Genomic DNA, 5,894 nt, shown 5'->3' on the forward strand with positions numbered 1-5,894 from the left:
GGTTACAGGAGAAGAGAGGACAGATCTCTTTTCTCCCTCAGTATGATTTCAGCTATGTATGGTTTATCTTATTTAACTAAAATAATCTTTATGGTTTAAGTTGATGAAATATCAATGTTTTACTTGTCTGAATCATATTTACAAATGTTTTGAACTTGAAGCAATTCATTTTTCTTTCAGTTATGTTTTTAAATAAGTGCTCATCAGATAATTAAATGRGTCATGAAATGTTTTGTTCTGAATCACACAGCAGCAGCAATAAWCTTTATTTTAGTTTCAGGAGGGCACAGCGAGCTCTGAAACTAACACTTTTCCTTGATGTTACTTTCTAATCTAACCTTCCGGAGGGTGGAACTTAGATTCTCTAAGCTTTTAGTAACTAACAGTTTCCGCCCGGACCGTAGTAAGGTGACGGACCGCTGTCAGTCACTTTTTGGCAGCTAGATTCTCCCAGGGGAACCAAAAGCTGAAAACTGTTTCAGGTTTGGCCCCTTCATCACCAATGGGGAAACCTCAAAGTGTGGAAAACCAACGCCTGGTTTATCCACCTTTCGAAACTCTCCAGACAGAAGTTTTATTCTGAAACCTGGGTTCTAGTAGAGGCTTTGCCTTCTTCTATGGCTGACATGGACGCTAAGCGAGTCTGAAAACACAACTTGGGGTCCCCTGTTTGATGAGCTTGAAGACGGATTCTCCAGCAGCACCCCCACCTACCTGATAGGTGACAGAACATCATCTCAAGGTAAAAAGTTGGCTGTGTCTGTGACGTCGATGTCTGACCAAAGCTGAGCACAGAACGCTTTGCCCTTCTGGTTAAAACCCACATTATTTAAGATAAAAAGTATAACAAAGCTAACATCTTTCTTCCTCCTTTTTTCTTAAACTCTTCCTTGCCAACCCTAAGATACAGGCTCAAATGTCTGGTATTTAACATCTAAGCTGACGTTTTTTGTTTCTATTTAAGTGTGGTTAACAATTAAGAAGTTAAAAGCTTGTTATTGCTGGTCCCAAAACTTTTTATAGGAAATTAATTGTTCACAATCAAGTGTACTCTAGTGATTCTGTATATTTGTAAAATAAACGATCGCAAAATTTATGGTTCAAATCAACATTCACTGACTGAGAGTCACTTCTTGTGTGTCCATTCATTTTGCACTAGAGGAATGTTTACCCAAAATAAAAGAGATTCCTTGCTAATTAAATTACTCTTATAACCTTGTTATAAGAAGACTGAACCCTTACAAGTGAAATAATCAAGAAAACTATCTTGGACCTCAGACCTCTGATGGGCCTTTAAAGGGACAAAAATTCTGGTCTGTTGAACCTGGATTTAGGCCATGACCGGTTGTCTTAACTTGTAAAAGAGACATTCTCTTTTTCTTAATCAGAAAATAAACAGAATAATCTTCTTTTTATTTGTTTTATTGTTCTCTTAACTGAAAGTTGTTACACGTTCTAATAATCAGAGAATGTTTATCAAAGTTACAGGAGGAAAGAGGACAGATATCTTTTCTCTCTCAGTATGATTTCAGATATATTATGGATCTTTCTGTGGAAATATCTTATTTAACTAAACTAATCACTATGGTTTTAGTTTGATGAAACACCAATGTTTTAATGTCTGAATCATATTGCAAATGTTTTGAGTTTGAAGTAGTTCATTCTTTCAGTTATGTTTTTAAAGAGTTCTCATCAGAAAATAACTAAACAGGTCATGATATATTTTGTTTCTGAACTATACAGAAGCAATAATTATGTTAGATAAGTCTGGCCTTGGCAACTTCTTCTAACATTTTCCTTATCTTCCTTGACTAACATATCAGACCAAAGGTGGAACCAAAGCCTTGTTCTTTAGTAACTAACAGTTTTCTGCCCGAAGGTGGAGAGAGATGGATCTCCTATGTTAAACACAAGACCAAAGTTCTTTTTTTAACTCATCCTTCCCTCGTGTGTATGTATTCTAAACGCTAYAAGGTAGCGCACGTTGTTGCGAATGACCGTGGACATTTGTTCTCCCATGTTGTGTGTTTCTCTCTCTAGACGGATGTTCAAAAACTGCAAATTTTGTTCTACATTGCATCTTGATGTTGTGTTTGAATGACAATAAACAATTCTTGATCTTGATTCTCCTTGCCGTCCACAACAACATTCAGCTGTTTTCACCCCGGAGAAACAGCGTTTTGGCTGTTGGTTTGACCCTTTATCGCCAACAGGGAACCTAGACAGCCACGGGACACGACATCCTGTCGTGCCCACAACACAAGAGCTTAAAAACTCACAAAGCAACTTTGTCTTGACTTCCGGTGGGAAGCAAGTTTTATTTTTGGAACCGGGATCCAGTATGGCTTTGCCTCCTCTCACAACTGGACACAGATTTCAGCTGGTCATGGAAAAAGTAACTCGCCGGAGGATCACAACCGAGTTGTAAAATCTAAATGGATTTTCTGTACCGACTGTTGACCTTCCCAAATACCTGTACAGGTGACCCACATCATCTTCAAAGGTATTGCTGGCTTTGTTACTAAGTGTCGCTGGTCTGACGGACATTGAGCAGGAGACGCTGCTCTTCTGGTTCTCACATAACATTTGATCGAGATGATTTCAGAAAGCTAACGTCTTACTTCCTCTTTTTCTTAAACCCCTGCCTTGCCAACCTAATCTAAGTTATTTGCCTCAAATGTCTGGTATTCGACATCCAAGCTGGATATTTGCTGTCTATTTTAAGTGCTGAATTGATGAACAATTATGTTCGGTTTGATCTGGATTGTTATTGATTCTTAAACTTTTTATAGGAAATTGATTGCTCACAATTAAGTGCACTGTAGTGATTTTGTTTCATTATGTAAATATATAGTCTTATTCATTGATGGATCGAATCGAAGTTCACTGACTGAAGTCACTCATTGTGTTGTCCATTCATTTTTGCACGGGAAGCAAATATTTACCGAAAATAAAAAGATCCTTGCTAAAATACTTTCCTTATAACCTACTTATAAGAAGTTGGTTTTAACTAACTTTAATCTTAGTTTCCTTATAATTTTGTTATAAGATGTGTAGGAGTCATACAGGCACCAAAGCCTTCTTACTCTGAAGCCTGACTGTAAGACCATGGAGTTGACTGGAGTCAGAGACAAGAATAAAGTTTTTAAAGCTGCTGTATGTAGTTTTTTGGAAACCCAAAAACTTAGAAAAATTTTGAACAGAAANCACGTCTAAGTGATTGCTCTCTGGAGCCTTGTTTCTCTATTCCCTGGATAATTGAAAACTGGGAAACACGCGGATGACGGGCTGATTGCCCGCTCTTTGTCCGAGGAAATGCTTCAGGGGGAAATGAGAAAACTTTCTTTAACGTGCCTCCATTCAGTCCTCATATTAGTCATACCTTTCACTCAGACATCAGAGCTAAAGCGGTGCATTATTCGGAACCCACGGAGCCGCAGGTATAAAGTCAAGCACATTTCCACGTTTCCTCCAAARAGAGGCAAATGTAATGATAATTGCAGCCAATTACTTTCATGTTGCTTCATGCTGTTTCATAAGTGCTAAATATAAAAAAGCCTTTAGCAAGACAGCAAATGGCATGATTGTAATGCTGTATATTTCTCCAACTCTTTTGATTTAAAGCAGCGAGAGAAGAAGAGAAAATCTTTACTGCATCTCTGTGTGGATGGTAACAAGCAAGTCAAGCAGCACAAAATCTAACATTATGTTTTGTAGTAAACACGCCCATTTCCCCTCACCTSATCTTGATTGACCTTTGACCACCTGAGGTCAAAGCTCCTCTCACAGGCTGAACTATCTTTCAGCTCTCATGCAGAGCTATTAAAAAATAAGCCTTTCACTCTCCACTTTTCTCTTGGGAAAAGTTCATGTTCTCAAGGGTCTGTTATTTTGCTGACAAGTCAAAACAAATGTTCTGTTTGTTTCTGCTGTTTTTCTCACACAGATAATTCAAATGCATAAAGATTTAAAATGTTTGACTTTGTGTCGTTAATTTCCTAAGGGCTCTATAGTAATAGTTACCTTATAAGTTTGCATTTGATATTGTAAGAAAATTCGTATTCAATAAACTGAAGTCGATATTAAAAACACCATTGTTAAATAAAATGATCTGTGGAAGGAATCAAACCATACAACACCAGAATTCTGGATCTGAGTGAGGTTTATTGTCACTGAAGCTGACAGGAAACTAACACTACCGGAAAACCAGGAAGTTCATGTATTTATACACCTTCTTCAGTGCCTGCGTTCACCCCCTACTTACCCACGGCTGAATCACAGGCATTCAGACAAAATCCTCACCTACTGTTATCATAACGTTTGATTATGTGTTGTTATAATTCGGACATGTAACTAACTTATATCAATCAAAACATAATAGATTAAACATTGTCAACATTACAAAAAGGAAAACCTAAAAATATAGTGTTGTGCTTTTAACATCAGTACTAACCTCTAATAACTATAAATTTCTTCAATATGATGTGATTTCATCATTTAGATCACGTTTAGAACTGATGATGTAGTATTGACNGTCTGAACCAATCACTGATCAGCTGACTGATTTAAATACATCTTAACATTCATGAGGTACTTTACATTGACTGTTTATGGTTGAATGTGGGCGTGTAGAGGGTAGAACCTGAGAAGGGACCTCATGCGCAAACTCTGACGTGCGGCTGTGATTTATAAAGGAAAGATGCGCAGAAACATGCGTATGTACGGTTTTATAAATCTGAATTATTTTTGGCGTACGCCATTTCCGCCTTTTGGCCGTACATTCACTTTTAGTATGGTTTCCACGCAATCCTTTATAAATGAGACCCCTGGTCCTCCTCTGCAGAGCTGAGACCAGTAGGAGCTGGTGCATTGAAAGGATCTCTGATCCAGTCATACTGTTTTCAGGGAAGTACTTTTCAAAGAATACCATCAATGATGAAATATACTGCTTGATACAGGAAACCACTGAGGTGGCATCATGGTAGTGTCAAGTTCATGTAGGTTCTCGAATGAATCAGTATTTCCTTCATCAAGTCGCCTGCCCCACATTGCAAGCTTTCGTGTGAAAGAGCTGATCTTGTCTGTGACCTGAGGGAGGTGTTTATCTTTCCCTTGAGGTTGTAGATGCAGTTCATTAAGCCTTCCAAATATGTCGCTCAGGTAAGCCAGTTTTGCGAGGAAGTTCTCATCACTAAAATTTTCAGCGACTTCATACTTGTCCTCCTGAACCAAAAGGATTCTTATCTCCTCTGAGCTCAAAACCTCGGGAAAAAACCTCGTGACAGCCACCGTGCTTCACTGTGAAATAGCACAGCTTGGTGTTCAGCTCCCATCTCCTCACAGATGGCACAGAAGACTCTTGTTTTTAGTGGTCTGGGGTCGGATTTATAAAGGACTGCGTGGAAACCATACTAAAATTGAATGTATGGCCAAAAGGTGAAAATGGCGTATGCCAAAATAATTTCTGATTTATAAAATCGTGAGTACGCACGTTTCTGCGCACCTTTCCTTTAAAGATCACAGCTTCACCTCAGAGTTTGAGCACAAGGTCCCGCCTCAAGTTCTGCCCTCTACACGCCCACACTCAACCATAAACAGTCAATGTAAAGTACCTCATGAATGTTAAGATGTATTTAAYTCAGTCAGCTGATCAATGATTTGCTCAGACACACTCCATCGTGAGTCTGGAGGATAATATGTGCTGACAACTGCTCACATGAACAGAATGTCTGTAATTGATGCAGATTTTCCCTCATTTTGCAGGTTTACAGATGTTTAGAGCATTATAACGATATTTTCCAAAAACTCAGCTTCAAATTAATTTTCTCTCAGAGCCTGCAGGACGATAAAAACAATAAATAAAATTAAATAAGTCAGATAAAATTAGAAATAAG

This window comes from Austrofundulus limnaeus, unplaced genomic scaffold (assembly GCF_001266775.1).
Source record: "Austrofundulus limnaeus strain Quisiro unplaced genomic scaffold, Austrofundulus_limnaeus-1.0 Scaffold390, whole genome shotgun sequence".
Classification (NCBI taxonomy): domain Eukaryota; kingdom Metazoa; phylum Chordata; class Actinopteri; order Cyprinodontiformes; family Rivulidae; genus Austrofundulus; species Austrofundulus limnaeus.